The following is a 23,514-nucleotide window of genomic DNA, read 5'->3' on the forward strand; positions in this document are numbered from 1 at the left end:
TTTGCATGTCGATTTAGGAGAAGTGCATCAGTGTGTGCTCCATGATCTGTTTGAAAAGATGATGTCTTTCTTTTCCTTCAGTAGTTAAGGTTTTCATAAGTTGAAAGAATTGAAAAAGCTTGCTTATCATTCTTAGACTGCATTTAGGAGTTGTCTCATACATCACGTGGTGATCCATAAAGGCAAACTGCTAAGCAAGATCAACCTAAAAAGAACTGAATTTATCTAAAAACGCTTTGAAACATAACGAAACACAATAGAGGTCTAGGTAGAGACGTGAACCGGCGTCGTTAAACATAGTGACTGTTGATCTCTACGAAGGTGGGTGATTCCTCCTGAGGGACGATAGCACTAATACGGACTTGTGCCCCCGCGTACCGTCACGTATATTGGGGGACCCCTATAGGAACAAAGCCTTTATCCATAGGAAGCCGTGTCGCCCGCCCTACTGATCGCAATGCAGTGAACACAGCATTCACAAAGATCGACCACTCGTACCGTAAAACGTATTCTGTGGTTTCGCGAAAGGTTTGGCACACCCTTGCCCAGAACTCTAGAGTAGTTTCTTTTGGCCTTTTTCAAACTCTATAACTGAAAAAGTCCATCCGAGCATTTGTCACTTCGGGCTCGTTAATACATCGAAGGAGACTAGAGTCATCTTTAGCTTTTTCTCGACTCTTAAAAAGTGAAAAAGCAAGTTGTGCCTAAAGCGTTGTCATATAAAATTCATCTTAAACGGAACATAATTACCCTTGATTCCTACGTTGATCTTTAAAGTTGAGAACATGGAACACACCAACCAAGGGATCCCACAGGGGGGGACCCCTAGCCCTTTCTCCTCTTGGGGAGAAGTTGGTGCGCCCCACATGGCCACATTGTCACTTCCAGGACTGACAATCGGCCTGCCAGTTTGGCTATTCTCAACCGCTGTAGTTCAGACCACCATGGTTCCTGAACAGTCGAGTCAACAGTTAGACCAGTCTAGAACTACCCTCCAGCCTTCCACTTCTTATGAGCCTTCCTCCGATCCTTCTTCTTCGAAAGGCCAAACCGCCAAAAGCGCGGCTCCCATAGAAAAGAAGAAGGAAAAGAAGAAGAAAGAAAAGAAGCAGAAGGAGCCAAAGGCGCCTGGGGGCAAGCAGAAGGTATCTAACGAAAACCCACATACAGCACAGACTGGGCCCAAGTCGCCATGTGTCATATGTAGAGGGAACCACTTCCACAGTGATTGTCCCAGTATTCCCGGGATACTAAGGGACTGGTCCCCTCGTTTGCACGATTCGGAAGCGTCAACCTCTGACAACCTGGTCAAATGCTTACCGTCGACCAACGAAAGTGAAGGTCGCAGACGACGAAGGGGAATGAGATTCCCCTGCGAACTGTGTGAAGGCAATCACACCCTTCGCCGTTGTCCCTTTTTAGACGAAGCAAAGAGAGTTTTGGAAGATCAACCGGTTGCACCGTTGCTACTTCCTCCTGGATATCAAAAACTCGCGCCAAGTCCTTCGTTGGTCGAAAATACAGCTGTCTTGCTCAGAGGGCCAGCTGAAGTGTCAGTCACTGAAAGTGAACCTACTGAATCCAGACCAGACGAAAGTCCAAAGGTCGAAACGGCAGTTGACCCGGTTCTCCCTTCAGAAGTTTCATCTTCAAATACCACAGTCACTGAGGATTCATCTTCAGTTGACACCCCTACCGAAGAGAATAAAGATGACACCGTCCATTTTCTTTTCGTCAACACCGATTCTGATGAACATCAGGGCAATGTGCCCACTCCTTTATCGCAGGAAGGAGCTTCATCAGGATCATACCCGGCCGTATATTCGGTCCCACCACCAAGCAACCTGGTTGTGTCCTTTGATTGGAACCAACTAGACAGACCCCGGTTACCAGCCAGTATACCATTTAGAATTATAGTCCAAATATACAAAATGGTGATGGCTGGAACTATCATTGATGAAGGGGCGTCTGTGAGTATCCTGTCCTCTATTGCTTGGAAAGCACTGGGTTTCCCGGCGCTTTTGCCCGAGACAAGGCGTCTCTCGGGTTTTGACAGAGGAACCAGTCGACCATTAGGGATTCTACCTAATGTGCCTATTACCTTGAAAGGAAAGGTTGTCAAGATGAATTTGATGGTCGTCCAAGGACCCTTGGATTATAACCTACTCCTTGGACAAGACTACATATATTGCATGGAAGCAATAGTCTCCTCACTCTTTCGAATAATGTGTCTTCCATACGAAGGAAGAATGGTCAAGCTCGTAGACCAACTTTCATTTCCGGGATCACGCATTGCCAATAGTCACATACGTACCCTAAATGATCTATTTGATCAAGAAAGGTCTCTTCCCCTGGTTCTTCTTCTTGATGAAGGCGAGTGATTCGGGAAAGGAACGCAGGAGCCCAGGGGGCATGCATCCTGGTCTGCTCTGGAGGCAGAAAAAACCTTGGGTGTAAAGTAGAATTTCCGCGGAAGAATATGACTAGTCCGTACCCCGTCCCCCTCCTTCATCTTTGAGAATCTTCCTCTGAGCCATCTTCGTGGAGAAGAAGGACAAGAAGACAAAGAGAGAGTTGGACTCTCAGAAGGGGCTGTTAGGGATAAGGTTGTTCTGGGATAAGATTATTTTGTTAAAGTTAAGTGTCTAACGTTAGTCGCGTCATTCACCTTTGTCTAAATAGGTAGGCTCTACCAAAGAAGGGGATCCATTTGTGGCAGCAAGTAGGTACCGGCTTTGGGTAAAAGGCCAGCCTCACCCATTAAAACAAATGTTTTAAAGGATAAGTAGGGGCAGCCCCCAAAGATAGAGACGCTGTTGTTGCCACAAATTGTAACCATCTTTGGATAACCTAATGATAGACATCGCCGAAGATAGATTCTGTTTGAAAGATGAGCAGGACAATATTTGGGTAACCTGAAAGAGGTAAGCCTCACCTGTTGAAAACAAAGGTTTTTAACGGAGAAGTTGGGGCCACCTTGAAATTAGACTTACACCTGGGGGCATGCAAACCTCTTGGAATGCAAGCGCGGGTGGCTTTTTAGTTTTAGGTAGGAACCCGTAGGATGGGCCGATACCCAGCTTGCATGAAGAGAGGATATGGAGCAATACGTAAGAAGATGAAGCTCCTTAAAAAATAGCGATCTTCCATGAGACCTTCCTACTTTATGACTGGTAAAAACGAGCAGTTTTGGCAAAGTTCATGCTCGTTAAAAAATAAACGCAAGATCCGAGCAGTTTTAATGCGGAAGTTCATGCTCGTTAAAAAATAAATGTTAAGCTTGTGAGCAAGCTTCCCCCAGTGTTCAAGCTCACTAAGAAAAATGAACCGGTAAATAACCATTTGAGACCGTAAAATCATCAGCCATAAAAGCCTTGGTCGTGTTTGTGCACCGTCACCTCCACCTTTCATTTGGCCGATCATTCACATCCACTTGATTGTTTACCTATTTTGAGGAACAGCTGCGAAGAGTGATTTCACTTAGCCATCCTTGTAATACTGCCGTGATTGGAAAATTCCAACCTGTACCTGGAATCTGCTGCTATCCTTGTTTATCACTCGTTCCTCAAAAGATGAGTCTTCTTTGAGCTCTTTTCACTGACTCGTAAAATATGAAAAGTTTGCCGAGTTTTGGCCTTCCAGCTCGTTAAAAGGACTGGAAGAGCTATCCCTCCTCTAGATTTTAATCTTTTTGGACCTGAGGGATTATTGCACAAAAAGATCGAGCGCTTGTCTAGTTCGGCTCGATAAAGATATCGAACATTCATCCCTTCTGTATTGTTTTATACTTTTTCGGACTTAAGGGATTAGATGACGAAAAAGGACCCCTGGAGTCCACTTTATGTACCCTTTTCAGACTCTCTAAAAATGAAAAGGACCGAGTTGTCGTTGTTGCTGGGCTCGTTAAAAATATTAGATAGCGACAAACTTGTCTTTAGACGAGAACGAGTTTCCCTATCGCTAAGCTCATTAAAAACATAGCGATGGGCTTGCCCAAAGGGCAGGTTATAGATCAAGCATATGTTATCCTCCTCAAGCTTGACAAAAATAAAGAGGTACTGGTCAGTAATGACTGGGGAGAAATTGGGAAGAACCTCAAAGCTTAATGGTAGCAGGTCGCTCTTGAACATGACACTCTTGCCTCCGTAAATATCGGGTTGGGTTATTATCATTCACCGGTCCCTTCACCATGGTCTCGCCATACCATCCATACATGGGGTAATGCTACCGATCCATCGCATCAGTGTCGTTATATGTTCAAGAGATGTCATTCAGAAAGTTTCAACCGGGTCCCATCCACTACCATACATCATCTTTCATCCTTCCATGACCGCCACCCTGAATCATATTTCACAGATCGTTTTCACCATCATCACTAGCTCCGTTCCGTGTCACTAATGTGGGATTCATTAAGGCCCTCCTTTGACGGATCACTTCTTGTCGACATCAGCTCATTATCCAAGAAGTTGATCTAGGAACACCCCCTCAGTACTTTGAAGCTTGCATGCCTCAATGGCAAGTTTCTCACTTCCGGTGATAGGTATACATTAATGACCTTCGACCGGAAGACTTTGCGTGGTGTTCGACGTCAGATCCTATATTCACGCCACGTGAATTGTGCTGCAGTACCTTGAGGGTCATCATCATTATCGGTGATTCCTCTCACGCTTGTTAACGGTTTACATTAATGACTGGTAATCAAGCGATGTCTTTCCATGTTCGACTTCAAGAAATTCTCACATGGATCGACTTGTACTTAGTGTGAAGATCGGAAGTTTGAAGACCCCGGATCTAGTTTCATCCATCCGGGCTGCGATATATATTCAGGAGATAAAAACATAGACATGTGCAGCAGATGATCATCCTACTAAAAGGATGATAATTAAAAGGAGAGAATTATCAGTCTATTATCAGACGATCGTCTGTTTATGTACAGCGAATGTATTTATAAAGCTGAGCATGGGAAATGCCCGCATCAGCTAGATCATGAAAAGAAAGTATGAAAAGATAATGTATTGTATTGTATTTTGTTACAGGTCACCTCCCGGCGATTGAATGAACTTCGGATCCTCCTAATAAAGCATTTCACCCGATAAACGACCTCATACTTTAGGGGGCAACTGTTATAGACATTTTTGTGCCTAACAACATAGAGCATGAAATGTCAATAATCTGAGGGATCCAAAGTCCCTAAACATGTTGTTCCTACCCCTAGAGGAACAAGGTTAGCAAACCACAGCACTACAGTTCAGTTCTCCACTAAAAACACTCAAAAACAGGTCAGTTTTGGATCATTGCAGCTGCTCCACTAGGCATCTGCGTTGCATAGCAGGTACAACAAAGGCTACCTGCGTTGCAGAGCAAGTAGGACAAAGGCTACCTGCGCTGAGCGTACTTGGACATGTGGAGGAATCTTTTCTCAATGTGCTAGTGCCCAGGAAGCTTCTAAATTGACACTTGGATCAGAAGATTCGCCTATGATGAGTTAAGAGGTTCTAAAACTCCAAGTGGAAGGCAGAAACTCTGAGTGAAGGACTGAAGAACAACAGGAGTTGAAGAGGACAACAAGTCACACATCAAGCTGACTTATCTTCACTCCAAAACTCTATATAAGGATCTCATCCCATGGGATCTGGAGGCCGGAATTTTGTGCAGAGAATTGCTGTTGGTTTACAGTTGAGAGTATTGGGTGATTGCTTGAGGGAGGTGAAGAAGAGATTTCTCTCCGTCGGGAAGGTGATGCTGGATTGGACCTCTCATGGTTGTATCACCGCCTGAACCTTACTTCCATATATTAATAAAGCATTTGAGGTTTCTTCTATTCGCATGTGTTTCAATAGTGTATTGTCTTACTTGCGTCTTTGATTTATGCTAATCCTTGAATCATTTATGAATGCATGCTTCTTGTAGTTTCCTTTCTTTGTCTTGTTTGCAGGATCTCGTGTAGCTGGGCCCGTGAAAAGACTTGGAGCTGGGAGCAAGCGGCAATCAAAGGAGATTGGATCGACCATTTGCGCAAGACATCGGTAAGTGGATCTCTTCCTTTTATCTCTTGCATGTCATAAAAAAGAAATTTTAGATAGCTTTGCTTTCAGCTGTTGCTAAGGAACTGTCACCCTTAGAGTGGGTTAGGGTCATTCCGAGTTGGATACTTTCCCCCACAACAAATATCCGCTCCCTTAAATTTACCTTTAAGGCTACTAGGGAGAAGGTTCATGGCCTCCTGCTTAGTGCATCCGCTACTACATTCTCCTTTCCCTTAATGTATGAGATTTAAAAATCATACTCACTCATGAATTGGCTCCATTACCTTTGTCTGGCGTTCAAATCCCTTTCAGTGAAGAGATGCTTTAGGCTTTGATGATCTGTTCTTAACTCAAATCTTCTCCCAACGAGGTAGTGTCTCCATAACTTCAGGGCTAACATCACTATTGCCAATTTTAAGTCGTGGGTAGCATATAACTCTTCATGCTTCTTCAATTTTCTAGAAGTGTAAGCTATTACTCTGCCTTCTTGCATCAATATTTCACTCAATCCTTGCGTCGAAGCATTGGTGCAGACAGTGAAGTCTTTTCTCATGTCTGGTACTTGAAGGATCGGTGCGTTAGTTAGTAAACTCTTCAGCTCTGTGAATGCAGTGTCATATTCATTTTTCCATTCATACCTAACCCCCTTTCACTGTAATGTGGTGGTGGGTTTTGTAATCCTTGAAAACCCTTCCACAAACCTGCGATAATACCCAACTAGCCCCATAAAACTATGTACCTCATGGGCATTTTTTGGTACTGGCCAATCCATTATGGCCTTCACCTTTTCCGGGTCAACTGAAATCCCTTCTCCTAAAATGATGTGCCCAAGGTAATGGACATTCTTATGAAAGAAGGAACATTTTGACAATTTCCTATATAATTGATTTTCCCTTAAACAAGTCAATACTACCCTTAGGTGCTTTTCATGTTTCTTTTCATTCTCGGAATATATAAGAATTTCATCAAGGAAGACTTGCACGAATTGCTCCAAATACTTCCTGAACACACCATTCATGAGGCTCATGAATACTGCTGGTGCATTGGTTAAACTAGATGGAACAACTACGAACTCATAGTGCCCAAACCAAGTTCAAATGCAGTATTTGAGATGTCCTCCTCCTTTATCCTCAATTGGTGGTACCTAGATCATAGATCAATTTTTGAGAAGACTTATGCCCCCTTCATTTGATCAAATAATTCATCTATTCGAGGTATTGGGTACCTATTCTTTATCATGGCTTTGTTTAAGTCTCTATAATCTTTGCATAGCCGCAAGGAACCATCCTTCTCCTTGACAAAAATTACTAGTGCACCCTAAGGTGAAATACTAGGTTTGATCAATCCCAAGTCTAAGAGCTCGTTTAACTGCATCTGTAATTCACAAAGCTCTGGAGTTGTCATCCTATAGGGTGTCTTAGATATTGGTTCTGCACCTTGTTTTAGATCAATGGTGAAATAAATCTCTCTTACAGGAGGTAATCCAGGCAATTCTTCTGGAAAAACATCCTTGAATTCTACCAAGACTGGATGTTGATCCAAGGAAGGTCCTTTCTGGTCACTTATAGTCTTGACCAAATATAGTTCGCAACCTTGTCTGAGACAAAATTTACCTTCATCATGGATATGAATCGTAGGGACACTCCCCTCTTGATTCCAAAAATTTCAGTTGGCCTACCTTCATCATCTAAATAGATCACCTTCTTCTTGAAACAGTCTACCAAAGCTCGATGAGCTTCTAGCTAGTCTATTCCAATAATTACATCATACGTTCCCAATGCTGTGATGTATGCCTTCAAATTAGTCATACATACCCCGAGGTTTACCTGACATTGATCAACACTAGGCCCTACTGCTTGTTTAATTCTAGAAGCCATCTCAACTTGTTTAAAGTCATCATGCTCATAGGCTTACAACCCACATTTTTCTAATGCAACTGGTGAAATGAAACTATCTGTAGCACCAGAGTCAAACAAAATTTTAACTATTACTTTGTTTATCATACCTGAGGTTTCTACCACGGCAGACTGGTGTTCAACTTGCTAATTGTCAACTGCTAGGTGGTGGCTACCTGCTCTCCCCATTGGTTCTTTTCCCTCTCTTCTATTGTTATCAGTTCAAAACTGAGGGTAGTCCCACTGGTAATGAGGTCCTCCACATCCCCAACAAGTGATGCGTGGTGGACCTTGAACCGAATGTTGTGGAGTTCTTTGGAAAGAGTTTCTTCCCTTGGAACCCCTACCCCCACTTACTGCTCCTCGCATATGACTTTGATTTTTATGTGCCCTTGAAGATGTGGGTGAAGCTTCACTAGAAACCATTGAAATCCCTACTGTCGGTGTTCTAGGTATAACCCTGTTTCCATATGGTGGTGGCCTCCGACTTCCTCCCCTTGGGAAGGTACAAGGGGCCTTCCCCATAAACCTTGTTTGACATGGAAAGATGGCTCTGCCTTCACCCTTTAAGTCTAGGTGTTCTTCGACATAACGAGCCTATTCTACAACTTTTGCAACTGAGGATGGTTTCCACATCCACACCATTTCCCTAATCTTAGGTCTTAATCCATACATAAAACGATCCGCTTGGTGTTGGTCAGTATCCATGTAGGAGACATACTTGACCACTTCCATAAATCAAATTTCATATTCTTCTACAGTACGACCTCCCTATATTAAGGCATGGAAGGCTCCTACCTGTTGTTCCTCATAATATGCTGGCAGGTACTTCTTCCTGAACCTCTCCTCAAATAATTCCCAAGTAACTGTGTCTATAATGAGGTGTAGTTGACGCTCCAAGTTATCCCACCAATTCAGAGCACTATCTCTGAGTTGGAATATTGTTATTTTGGCTTTGGAATTGGAATTGTAATCCTTTAGTGCAAAACACCTTCCCATCCCCTCTAACCAGGCTTCTGCACGCTCACTAGCACGACCTCCTGAAAATTTTGGGAGCTTAATCTTCTGGAGCTCCTTAGTAATGTCCTAAACTGGAGGTCTTCTATCATAGTCTCTAGATCCCTCAGGGTTCCCTAACCCTAATGAAGGGTGTTCCCCTTCCATTTCATTTAGTTGGTGCCCTCTTAAGATTTCATTAATTGCTTCCAGGGAACGCGGGATGAGAGTCAATTCTGGTGAAGGTAATGGGTTATTTGAAGGAGGTCCTTGTGAAGACTCTCCATGCCCTTGGTTCCTTCGCGTCCTCATCATTTTGATTTGTTCAAAATCTGCACGGTGTCTAAGACTTATTAGCATTATTCCTAGCATTTTCTTCCACACTCTATATAGTCCATAGAGATCCCTAAGCAATAGATCAATTCAAGTTATGTCACTATGTAAGTGATCATTGTAGCTCACCTATGACTCACTATTTTCAAGAAAAATCTTTTGATAAGAACAATGAACCATTTATACCGCAATGTGATTTGTTGCCATGTATAACCTTATTGCCTGAAGTTGTGGATGTTATGATCTAATTTGTCCATAATATTTATCTAATATTTGATATACATGCCTTTTACATAAATGTTTTCTATGTTTCATTTTCATTTTATCTTAATTGAGTTGATATAGGCTAATATGAACAAACAAACAAACAACAAAAAAACATGTCCATGACATTGTGGTTCCAATTTTTATATGATGTAAGGTTCGGTTCCACATAATGGCTTCATGAAAATCCTTATATTTAATAGCTCATTTTTTTTTAACACTTAAAACATGATTTAACATTAATATTAAAGGAACATTACTTCCTATCTTAACGCCTAATAAAAAACTAATATTTATAATAATAAAAAAGGAATATTAATTTGATTTTTCTGGCTGAGTTTACAAAAAGAGGTGACAAAGTTAAAACACTGAAGCAACAAATTGCCAGAAATAAATATTTATAGCCTCCTCTAAACACTCTTAAGCCCTTGCTAAATTGGTTATGTGCCAGAAATATAGCAGGAGAAAGAATCCATTAATAGGGCAAAAACGAATGAGAGTGTAAGAGAAGCAAATCCAATGCAAATTATACATCAAATTTAGTCTTCATTAGTATGAAACAGGTGTTAATTTTACAACCAACAACCAGTTAAAATCTACACAGAAGTTGACTATTAGTCATTCAATTGATTCAAATAAGTATGTCCAGATACAGAGGAAATAATCTCATTGTGGATTTTTTAACATTATTATTGCATTTTCTCCACAACTGTGATCTGCCTAGAATCTTAGGAAAGTTTAAACTATACCATGTTTCCAAATCAGAGGTGAAACAAAGAGAAAAGAAAGAAGCAACATGGTGGTCTTTGTGTGGTTTTCAAATCAATTTTTGGCAGGAAATACTGGGTTCAAAACCGAAGCAAGGCAGTCCTGTGAGAGAATGTTCCTTTTTTTAAACTAACGAGGGCAACAAACAAATAGTTTCCGTCTTGTGGACTATACCCCTTCCTGTTATCGGGAAATCTAGTGTCCACTTGGAGCTGCTAGTCCCACTAAGACTGGTAACTATCTTAGAAAAAAACAAACTAAAACTACTTTCGTTTTCCTTTATGAGAAGTAGATAGGAGGGGAACAAAGGACACCAACCTCAGTCTTGCGCTTAGTTCCTTGCTTGGTTCCTCTCCCTTCTAACAGATCCTTGCCGCTTTGCCTTTGCCCACCCAGCTTCAAAGAGAACCTATGGAATCAAACCAGCATAATACTATCGAAGAACAGAGATCTACAATCATAAACAATATAGGACCAGATATGTATTGACCACACAAATTCATATATCATTAAACATACAAGAATGTGGAGGAAAACTTGAATAGCTTTATTAACATCAAGAAAAGTTAAGAGGATTACAACCAATTGTTCTGACCCAGCGTCATCCTCCCAACATGAAGGCCCTTCTTCACCTCATGAAAAGCTTAGATCACCCAATACTATGATATTCCACCAAGAAACCAACAGCACTTCCTTAAAAGATACAAAATTCCAGCCTCTAACCTCTAGATCTCTGGGATGAGGGTTCCATATATAGATGATTGCAGGGAGGTGAGTCAGCTTCTGGGATTTTGATTAGTGTCTTCTCTCTGATAGTTCTTGATTCCACTTGGAGATTGATGATCTCTTACTCATCCCTGGGCGAATTCAGAGAGACAAGTGTCCTGGGGAAGTTTCTGGAAGATTCCAAGATCATCCACTTAGCAAGCTGCCTCCACCATTTGTTTACTCTCATCCATCGCACCCTATAGAATGACTTTTCAGTATGCATCACACCCCCCATGTGTAATAGGTGCGATGCATCTCACCCTCAGCACTGAGCAATTAGTATGGTCCAGTTTTGACCATTTATGAGTAGCTTTTCATGGAGAACTTCTGGGAGATGATGTAATCAGCTAACCTTGTTCTTTTAGGGTGTGAAGCAACACTTTTAGGGACTTAGGAGCCCTTGGTTTATGGACATGTTTGATCGGGGTTGCAGTGCCCAAAAATGTCTATAACAATTGCCCCCTAAAGCATGAGGTCGTTAATCTTTTGATGTCGGGTGAAATGCTTTATCATGAGGATCTGAAGTTTTTTCGAGCTGGAAGGCGACCTGTAATAAGATATAATACAATACATTATCTTCATAATATTTTTCATGATCTAGCTGAGGCGGGCATTCCCATGATTAGCTTTATAAATTCATTTTTATGTACATAAGACAGACAACCGTCTGTGTGGTAGACTGATGATTTTGATAGAGTCATCATCCTTCGGCTCAGATGATCATCTGTGCAACAATAATGTACATTTGATGTTTTTATTTTCCTGAATATATCGCAGCCTGGATGGATGAAACTAGATCCGGGGTCTTCAAACTCGTTCAATCTTCACTCGGAGTACAAGTCGATCCATGTGAAAGATGTTCTGGAGTCGAACATGGAAAGACATCGCCTGATTACCAGACAATGATGTAAGTTGTTAACAGCCGCGAGAGGAATCACCGATAATGATGATGACCCTCAAGGTACTATAGTACAATTCACGTGGTGTGAAAAAGGGACTTGGTGTCGAACACCACGCAAAATCTTTCGGTCGAAGGCCATTGATGTAACCCTGTCACTAGAAGTGAGAAACTTGCCATTGAGGCATGCAAGCTTCAAAGTACTGAAAGGGTTGCTCCTAAGTCGACTTCTTGGATAATGAGCTGATGTTGACAAGAGGGACCCGTCATAGGAGGGCCTTAATGAATCCCACATCTACGACACGGAACGGAGTAAATGATTTTGGAGGTGAAAACGATCTGATGATACAGGGTTCAGGGTGGCGGTCATGAAAGAATGGAGCGTGAATTTATTGCAGTGGATGAGACACAGGTGAATTCTCTGAGCGAATTCTCTTGAACATACCAGCAACACTGACATGTATTGGTAGCGTTAACCCCAAATATGGATGGTGCGGTGGACCAATGGTGATATGACCGGTGAACGGAACAACCCAACCCGACTCGGATGCGGAGTGAAAGTGTCATGTTCAAGAGCGACTTGCTACCAATAAAGTTTCTTCAAGTTTTCTTCCCAATTTTTCCCCAGTCATTGCTGACCAGTACCTCTTTATTTTTATCAAGCTTGAGGAGGATAGCATATGCTTGTTCTATAATTTGCCCTTCGGGCAAGCCCGTCGCTAGGTTTTAACGAGCCTAGCGACAGTGAAACTTGTCCTTGTCTGAATGGACAAGTTTGTCACTATTTGGTTTTAACGAGTTTAACGACAAAGATAACTCGGTCCTTTTCAATTTTAGAGAGTCCGAAAGGGATGTAAAGGAAACTCCAATAATCCTTTTTCGTCATATAATCCCTTAAGTCTGAAAAAGTATAAAATAATACGAAAGGGATGAATTTTCGGTAATTTTAACAAGCTGAACAAAACAAGCGCTCGATCTTTTTGTGTAATAGTCCCTCAGGTCCAAAAAGATTAAAATCTAGATGAGGGATAGCACTTTCGGTCGCTTTAACGAGCTGGAGAGGCCAATTTCTCAACAATCTTTTCATATTTTACGAGTCAGATGAAAAGAGCTTAAAGGAGACTCGTTTTTTGAGGAACGAGTGATAATTTCAAGTAGCAGCTAATTCCAGGTAAGGTTTGGAATTTTCCAATCACGACAGTGTCACAAGGATGGCTAACAGGATCACTCTTCGCAGCTGTTCCTTAAAAAGGGGTAAACAATCAAATGGAAGTGAATGATTGACTAAAACAGAGTGGAGGTGATGGTAAGAACACGACCAGGGCTGAAAAGCTAATGATAATGCATTCAAAATGGTTATTTACCAGAAATTGGTTCAATTTTTAATGAGCTTAAACTCTGGGGGAAACATTTGCTCATTTCTAAGGTTTAATTTTTAACGTGCTTGAACTTCGCATAAAAACTGCTCGTGGTGGGTTTATTTTTTAACGAGCTTGAACCCTGCGGTAACACTGCTCGTGATAAGTTTTCATGCCCCCAGCATAATAACTCAAATCGAGGTGCATGCCCCCCAAGCTTCATTGAATTCAACACGGTGGTTGGAATGAAGGTTTACCTTCGAGATCTTCGAAAGACTCGACTTGGATTTTACGAGATCGTAATCAAAGACTCGATTTAGAAAGGGGGTTGTTTCATTTTTTAATGAGGTTGACACAAGATAGTAATTATCCTCAGAATCCACCGTATTTACAGTATTTGATAGAAAATCAAAAACTGAAGGATGATTAAGGTTGCAGGAATAATCTTCGTGGTAATCTGGAAGATGGGAGTGATGGTGGTAATATTCCCATGGTGCTTCGTCAAACATCATTGACTGAACAATTCCTTCGTCTGTATAATGTACTTGCGACCAAGGATCTGAAGGGGTGCCATATTCCTTAGACCTATCTATCCAAACGCTTGATGAGCATTGATTTGGGGTTTCCCCCAGGCAAAGAAAATTGATTGCTACAATATTTCTAAAATGGCGATGATCCATGCTGACAAAATGTTCAGGAATCTTCTGAATCTAGAAGATATCATATTGCAGGTTCCCACCATGGCCACTTCTGCCAGATTGTTTGGAGGTGGTAGGGAAAAACTCCCCATCAATGTAGGGTCTTTTAGTAGGCCTACTATGATATTTTGGAGCGAATGAGGGCTTCCGTGGATCATTGGAATTCTTCCCGTAACTTGTGAACTATTGGGGAGGAAGGTTTGTTGGTCAACGATTGTAATTCCTCATTGGAAAGGAAATGCAATCTTTCTGAAGTATGTTGACACAACAGCGACCATGGCATAAATCCATGGCCTTCCCACTAGGATGTTGTAATTGAGGTTTCCATCGATAACTTCAACATCAATTTCTATTGTTTTTCCCTCCAGTTTGACTTGCAAGTTACTTAAAATCCCGTATGGAGTGTATGATCGTCCATCAAATGCTTTTAACATCGTTGACGATTGCGACAAGGGTGGTGAGCCTAAATTTTTCCAGCAACTCATCGACATAATACATGTAGATGCCCCCTCATCAATAATTGTTTGATGAATAGTTTTGTTGAGGGCTTTCACTTATATAAGGAAAGCTAGTTGAGCTGGTAACCGAGGGTCATATCCTTTGTGATTAAAGGCCACAAGATTGGAATCCGTTGGGTCAATCTCACCTATTACTGATAATAGAGCCTGCTTTTGGGAGGGCCAATTTTACAGTACCTCAATTGTCGACATAGCGGACGGCGATTGGGCCAGGTCCTCTACTATATTATAATGTTGTGCTGCTCTGGAACGAGGATTAAATGTCAATTTGCGTACTACTCCCTTTGGTGGCTCTATCGTTAGTTCAGGAATGATGGGTGGCACAACTTCGGTCGAAGTTGTTGTCGAACTACTAGGTTGATCATTAGCCTTGTTGTCCGACAGCTGTGGATTCTCGTAATCTTTATTCCTTGTCGATATCAAAGCATCATTTTGCTGCTTCGAAACCGACAACATTAGCACTTGGTACGGGGAAGCATTGTCACTAGCAACCAGATTTATTCCTGTATTTGGAAACGGATCAGTGAATACTGCCGAGGTTTTTGAATTATTGAAGAATTTTCTAAGCTCAGCTTTATATGGACACTCTCTTGTCCAATGATCCTCATCACATATAAGGCATGGACGATTTGGTTTCCTATCTCCAGAAGGGTTTGCAGAAGATTTTTCATGGGACGACTCCTCCTGTTTCTTCTTCTTCCCTTTCTTTTTTTTCTTGCCTCCTGGTTGCTTGGTTTCTTTGCCATTGTCAGTTGATATGGCATTTACCTCTGAGGTGAGAAGCTCCTCATTTGCATTTTGATCAGAAATCTTACAGGCTTTCTTAGATGCAGCCTTTGTCGATTTCGTGCTTGTCATACCTATCACGCCATCACTGGCATGAGAGTCTTTGTTTGATTTAGGAGGGGGAGGAACGGAAAATTCTGGTCTAGGAGCATCAGGGATTTTATCGTAGAGCGTGCTAGACTGAGTATAGATCAAGTCTAGATATTGCGCACGAGCAATTACTTGCTCTTCAGTGACGACCCCTCCCTTTGCCACATCTTAAGTATGGTCGCCATTTTGTTATCGGGAAATCTACTGTCCACTCGGAGCTGCTAGTCCCACTAAGACTGGTAGCTATCTTAGAAACAAACAAACTAAAACTACTTTCGTTTTCCTTTATGAGAAGTAGATAGGAGGGGAACAAAGGACACCAACCTCAATCTTGCGCTTAGTTCCTTGCTTGGTTCCTCTCCCTTCTGACAGATTCTTGTCGCTTTGCCTTCACCTACCCAGCTTCAAAGAGCACCTGTGGAATCAAAGCAGCATAATACTATCGAAGAATAGAGATCTACAATCATAAAAAATATACGACCAGATATATATCGACCACACAAATGCATATATCATCAAACATACAAGAATGTGGAGGAAAACTTGAATATCTCTATTAACATCAAGAAAAGCTAAGAGGATTACAACCAATTGCTCTGACCCAGCGTCATCCTCCCAGCATGAAAGCCCTTCTTCACCTCATGAAAAGCTTAGATCACCCAACACTATGATATTCCACCAAGATACCGACAACACTTCCTTACAAGATACAAAATTCCAGCCTCTAACCTTTGGATCTCTGGGATGAGGGATCCATATATAGATGATTGCAGGGAGGTGAGTTAGCTTATGGGATTTTGATTAGTGTCTTCTCTCTGATAGTTCTTGATTCCACTTGGAGATTGATGATCTCTTACTCATTCCTGGGCGAATTCAGAGAGACAAGTGTCCTGGGGAAGTTTCTGGAAGATTCCAAGATCATCCACTTAGCAAACTGCCTCTGCCATTTGTCTACTCTTGTCCATCACACCCTATAGAAGGAATTTTCAGTATGCATCACACCCCCTGTGTGTAATAGGTGCAATGCATCTCACCCTCAGCACTGAGCAATCAGTATGGTCCAGTTTTGACCATTTCTGAGTAGTTTTTCATGGAGAACTTCTGGGAGATGATGTAAATAGCTGACCTTGTCCTTTTAGGGTGTGAAGCAACACTTTTAGGGACTTAGGAGCCCTTGGTTTGTGGACATGTTTGATTGGGGTTCCAGTGCCCAAAAATGTCTATAACACTTCCCCCTAAAAAAACATTGTATGATACATAAAGGTTTTAAGTTATCCACGTTAACAACTTAAAGTTTTGTAAGTTTCCTTGTGATTTTCTTTTCATGAAAGAGGAACCTGAGAATTCATTAAAAGGGAGTTGTTCTTTTTTGTATAGAAATGATTGCCACCATCTCTTAGATATAGTCCTTTGAAGTGAGTGAAATCATTGCTACTTTCATGCTGTGTGTTTGAAAAAAACCTGTCTTTTGTGCTATAGAATTTTTTGTTTCAATGGTGAGTGAACCAAGAGTGCTTGTTTTAGTTTTGAATGATATTGACTTGATCAGGTATTTGAAATATTCCACAATTTTGAAGGATACAAGCTATGAAGATGGCAATGATAAGATAACAGAACATGGAAAATATCACTGGATTCAGAAAAATAGTAGCTCGAAAGGCTTTATAATAGCAGGCTCAGCTGGAAGCCCATGCAGAGACTGAAAATGAAGTCCATTCAGAGTGAAAATGAAGTCCATTCAGAGATAGATAATGATGTGCTTTTTAGTGAAGGTCACAATCATGAAGACTCAAGGGTTTTGCAAGATGCTGCTGAACAGAATGGTTTGGAAACTGAAGAGAATCCTTATATGCAGTCAACATAATATGACAATACACCTCACAATTCAGATACAGAGGAAGGGTTTGTTAGCACGTATATAGGAGAAACATAGGTAAGCCAACATTTACCTTCGATGTTGGATAATGCTCAGCAAGATGAGATGGCTACGAAGGTCATTTCATCTAGTAACAAGATGATTGAAGAGAATGGAAAACAACACTGTATACTTGAAAACAATGCAGATTTAGAAGATTTGGATCTGGGAGAACTTGAAAAACCAATGCCATTCAAACAAGAACTAGAACATGGGTATAGCCCTAGAGAACCACACGATGTGGAAACAAGCATGGAAGAAGTAGAGGAGGAAGTGCCATCTAACCATGCCCTATCAGATTCTCAAAAGCAAGATCAAAAGAGAAAACCTAGTTGTAAGGTGAGATTTCTGATTCTGATTCTATTGCTATGGCATAGGTGATATTCTAGTCCTTTACACTGATGCCATTATTTTGTTATCATTGTTATCATTGGAATTATTTCATGCTTGTTCGAACCAATTTTAGGATATTGCTTCTTCAAAAGAGAAGATAGCTCAAGCAAATCGCAGCAAATCAACAATTTCAACAAAATCATTATCCCATGAAAGCTTCGAGAAATACCGATCTCAAGGCTTATGAGTGGTATTTAAAGCGTTAATAATGCAATCTCTCTGGATTTGTTGGCAAAAATTGCAATCTCTCGCTACATTGAAAATGATAGTCTTATATGGAATTCGACAAGGAGACCCCATTTCGCCCTTCCTATTTGTCATCCTAGCTGAAGGTCTTGGTCGCAGCATCAAAGAAGCTATTCGGACGCGCCTTCTCAAAGGATTAGCCTTCCCCAATGCCCCTGCTTTCTCACACCAGCAATTCGTTGACGATAACATGTTATTTGGGCATTCGTCTGTCCAAGAAGCTCGTGTTCTTAATTCCATTCTAGCCAACTTCTCGGAAGCGTCTGGAGCTCTCGTAAATAAAGTTAAATCGCAAATCTTTTTCTTTAACACCCTTCCCTCCATCCAAAGATCTATTGCTCATATTCTGGGATTTACCATTGCTTCCCTTCCATCCAAATATCTGGGTGCCCCTTTATTTGCCTCTGTTCTTAAGCATGCTTCATGGAACACTCTTTTAGAAAATCTGGAAGCTAGGTTGTCTTTGTGGACTCACCGTGCACTCAATATGGCCAGCAGGTTGGTTCTGATTAAAGCAGTGATTCAATCTATGCCTCTTTACTTGTTTTCTATTTTAGCAGCACCCAAGTGGGTTCTCAAAGCCATCAAACAGCTTCAGCGTAATTTCCTTTGGGGGAAATCGGGGCCAAATCGAAAATGGGCGCTTGTAAAATGGGAGAGAGCATGCCTTCCCAAAAAAGCAGGAGGAGTAGGTTTGAGAGATCCAGAACATAGTAACAAGGTAATGGGAGCCAAAATATGGTGGAGATGGCTATCTGCTCCAAATACACCCTGGGCTGCCCTATGGACAGCTAAATACGCAAGCAACAAATCCCTGGAGGAAAGAATCAGAATGTCAGAAATTAGCAAAGGATCGGTGATATGGAACTCAGCCATTCAACACAGGGAATTAATTCAAAATCACAGTTTTTGGGAGATCAGGGATGGTCACACAGCGAGGTTTTGGGAGGACTCATGGCAGCAGCTTCCCAATCTTAGAGAAGTAATTCAAGGAATAGAGGACCAAGACATACAACATCATGAGAAAGTCAGTCGATTTTGGAATACACAAAATGCTCAAGATCATAGAGAATGGAAAGATGCTAATCAAATATTACCCCACAGTTCAGAGCAAATTCAGCATGCCCTCTCCCTTGAACTCCAAAGAAGAAAAATCCCCATTTTGGAAGGCCTGGACACCCTCAGATGGGGCTATGAGGAGAAAGGCATATTCACAACACAAGAAGCTTATAAAATCATTATCAAGGACAGGCTTATTAAGGATCAGGTCTGGGAGAGAATTTGGAACCCACCCATATGGCCGAAAGTCTCCACCTTTCTTTGGCTTATTTCTCATAATAGAATTCTCACATGGGATAATCTTAGAAAAAGAAATTTTGCTGGACCATCAATTTGCCCGATATGTAGGCAGGAAGAGGAAACAACCATCCATCTTATGCAAAGTTGCTTTATGGGAAGACAACTGTGGGAAAAAGTCACTTTTCGATGTCAGAAGGATGGAAGAGTGCTTGGAGACATCAAAGAAACGCTCCGTACCTGGCCTCAAGCACCATACACAAGCAAGCTCTTAAACACATTATGGCAACTGATACCAGGATTGTTAATGTGGAATATCTGGAAGGAGAGGAACAGACGGATATTTAAGGATCAAGCACAACCGGTGGAGCAGGTCTGGAAGGGATTGCATCAGAATATCAAGGAAACCTTATCGATTAAAAACTGGCATGCAGAGGACTTCCCTTCTCTCCCTCAAGAACAAGCCATATGGGGAAATTGGCAAATGCATCTACAACAACCGGAATCAGCAAAAAACAATACTTCAGCGCCCCAAGCTTCTCAACAAGATGGACTCCTCCACCATACAAGGTTTACCAGCTTAACTTTGATGGTGCCTCGAAGGGGAATCCCGGAGACACAGGATTTGGAGGAAGTATCAGAGATTACCAGGGGACTCCATTAATCACCTTTGCCGGCTCAATTGGATGGAACACCAATAATGCGGCGGAATTGGAAGGTTTATGGAGAGGGCTAAATCTAGCAAAGGACAGAGGATTTTTTCCTCTTATTGTGGAAGGGGACTCTCAAATAATTATTAACATGTCCTCAAAGCTTATGCAAGGTTCACCAGTTCACAAGATCAGTAGCAGCTGGAGATTGGCCAATAGACTAGAGCTTCTTAAAAACTGGCTGACCAATCACCCAGCAATTTCCTTTAAACACATCAGAAGAGAGGGGAATAAACTTGCGGACTTTCTTGCGAATTTAGGAGTAGAGTGGAGAAGGGATTTCTATGAAGGCCCTATTTCAAATTTGGTCTCAGAGAATCAACTCTCCGCCTTCAGAAACATTGTAAACACAGACATGCAACAGCAGGAGGTTTCGCCCCCGGATGCGGGTGGCAAGGTTAGTGTAAATGCCCAAGCGCGCGAGGAGGGCAGCTGGCGGCCTGGAGTCTGCGACGATTAATTGCATGGCAGAGCATTTAAGTCACTTAATTCCTCACTTGGCTCACGGCAGGCGGGGTTTGTTTATCAAGATGGTCAATAGGTTCAGCAAGGCAGTTCTCAGGAATTCGACATTCCTTTGGCAGTGCTCAGGAATTCGACATTCCTCTGGCAATTACGCTCCTGAGAGATTTGTTACGCGTGCTCCTGAGGCAGAGGGGCGCGTTTGGAAACCTCCCTGGTTCCATAGGCGCAGACTCTTGGCCAATTTCATCACCTGGTTCACGACGAACACGCTTTGCATCTGGTATGTTTACTATCTGGTTTTTTGGCTTCTTTATGGCATAGCTCACGTCTCTGCTTGTGGGTCGGTCGATTATCTTCAATTTGGACCAAGATTTGAAGGTTTAAGGATAGAGCTAGAAGTTCAGAGTCTTAATTGTGTCCAATCCTCCGGATACTGGTATATTTGGTGTTTGCTGTGCTTTCGCGCCCATAATCTGGTTCGCCCCCTTGCAATGGCTCCCCGACAGCGCGGAATTCCCCGAAGAGGTAGCAATTATGGTGGTCGTGGGGGTAACAGGGGCAGAGGAGAGCCCATTCCTCCCTGTATAGTCCCGCTCGCCTCCAAATCTCCGTCATCCCCTTCTTCTGAACATTCTGGTCCTTCTCTGCACAGTTCCCTTCACTCCTGTCGGTTCAAATTCAAAAGCAAATTGCACAAGCCCACCATTTCTGCCCTGCTCACTGTTATTTTTTCCGAGGAAGAAGAGGATTCCTCAAGCTCAGAGGAATACATCAGGGACAGTCCTCTCTCTCACAGCCCCAGTAATTCTCATGAAAATGAAGCCGGTGACATTCTCAATGCCCCAGACCCGCTTCGGACTGAAGAGCAACGCGAGGATTCGCCCCTGCATTCAATCTCTGCTAATGATGATATCATTCCTTGCGCTCCAGCGTCCTCCTCAGGCAATATGCTACACATGATGTCTCTGCCGGAGCGCGCAGAACAGGCTACAGAGGAGAACATGGGGGTCGAATGGGTCAGTTCCACCGGCCGCGACATGGATGCGGATGAAGACATGCCACCTCAGGCTTGAGCAGTCTCAGAATGAAGTTTTTGTTTGAACTTGCGCACAGTGGTTTTTCTCCAGTTTTTTCACTATGGCTCACTACTATCTTCCAGCTTATAGGAGTTTTTTTCTAATCTTTTGTAATAGTCTCAGAACTGTTGTATGGCGGGAAAAGCAGGATGTTCTATTTTGGGGTTATTGTCTTTTGAAAACTGCCTTATGGATTGTAATCAGATATTTCAGTGCTGTATGCAGCAGATTTTGTGATAGAGGGCTGGCTGTAGCCCCCTCAGAGGTCTATACCTCTCTGTAAATATTTTTACCTTTTTTATATAATAGATAGACTTTACTTAGAAAAAAAAATAAAAATGATAGTCTTATATGATTTTGTGCAATCCACATATATAAAATTGTTATAGTTTATCATTCCTAGAATCTCATGACAAGAGAATATAGTGAAGCACATAAAAAAGAACATAAGCCATTGTTTTCCAACCATGAGAGTTATGTGAAAAAAAATATCCTGAGCTTTATGACAATAAAAACTTCAAATCAAAAGCTCAAACCCATGTTATAATATTTGTAATGTGTATATATTCTCTCATCTGTCTTCTTGGAGTTTGCATTTGTATTTTAATAAGGTTCAGGATTAATGCAGAGATAAAGAAATGTTCTTGACTCTGGCAAAGAATCCCTGGTTCACGTTTTTAAAATTATATTAAAGCTAGAAATTGAAAACCAGATATTCCAATTTCAACAAAATCATTATCAAATGCTACATCTAGGGCATCAAAGCCTTTGGTTTCTTCTGAACCTAAAAAACCTACCAAGGGGCTTCTGAAGGCTTTAAGAAAATTGGAGAATGGTCTCGGAATGAGGAAGGAGGTGAGTAGTGGAGAGACAACCAAGAGTAAATCCTCTCTTTTTATGTCTTTAAACAAGTCAGTGAGTCTGGTAGAAGACAAAGGAACTTCCACTAGACAGATCTCTGCAAAGAAGAAACAACCTTCAAAACCTCTTCGAAATGGCTCAACAACGTTGATTGCTTCAAAAGCACAGGTATAGGTTTATTGCATAAATATTCTGTGGAATAAAGTCCCTTGAGATTGACAGAGACAATCAATTGATTTTACACCAAATATATTATTATTGGCTAGCGTAGGAAGGTTTATTGCTGAAATTTAATATTAAAGAATTCATGGTAATGACGGGGTTGTAATCGATATGATGTTAATCTCTTAATGACACAAGGAGATATGTGCAATAGTGAAATAAGGACCTGAAAAATCAATTTAAAATTGAACAACAAATCAAATTGTCTCTCTACAGGGAAAATCAATCCAGCCAGCCCAGAAAAACGAGTAAGTAAATGCGGCCACAACCAAATTAGAATCTAGCCCCCAAAGTAGAACTAGTCAATGTTAAGATGTTTAAACTAAAGAGCAAAATTGTTAGCAGGTCTTAGATTAAAAAATATTGTGAATATTAGAATTATATTTTGAGTAGATGTTTAGAAATGAGCAAGAAACATATAAAAGTGTAATATTACTTACATTACAGGTCCTTAGTGCTTACTGAGATAGTCCTTAGTGATGTACTGAGATAAGGACCTGTAGCAGCTCTTTATCAAACAATCTCAACGCTCAGAAAGCAATCAATAGGTTCACTCAAAAACCCTCAAAGAAAAACCCCTAATTTCAAAATCCTCTCAAAAGCAAAGGAGGCATCGATTCTAAACTTATCAATTAAAATAGGCCCTCCAACCTTCTTTGGCAAAGCATTGATGTACTATGAGACTATTGGAAGGCTTAGTAGATGTATGATTTTTTTATGAAACTAATTTGTTAGTTATCCATTATTATGAACCCAATACCATTATGTATTTGCTGGTTATTTGTATGCGCATAACCAACGTGTCTCCTACTACAACAGGTTTTCTAAACCTCACCTTGTCTACTCCTGCAAAAAAGAAGTTCTCATGGGAACCAACCACTTCAGGTTGCAACATCATAAGGCCTCCAACTTGTGCCATTTCCTCAACCATA

Source organism: Pinus tabuliformis, chromosome X (genome assembly GCF_031772625.1).
Source record: "Pinus tabuliformis cultivar Carrire ecotype Pingquan chromosome X, CPIR1, whole genome shotgun sequence".
Classification (NCBI taxonomy): Eukaryota; Viridiplantae; Streptophyta; class Pinopsida; order Pinales; family Pinaceae; genus Pinus; species Pinus tabuliformis.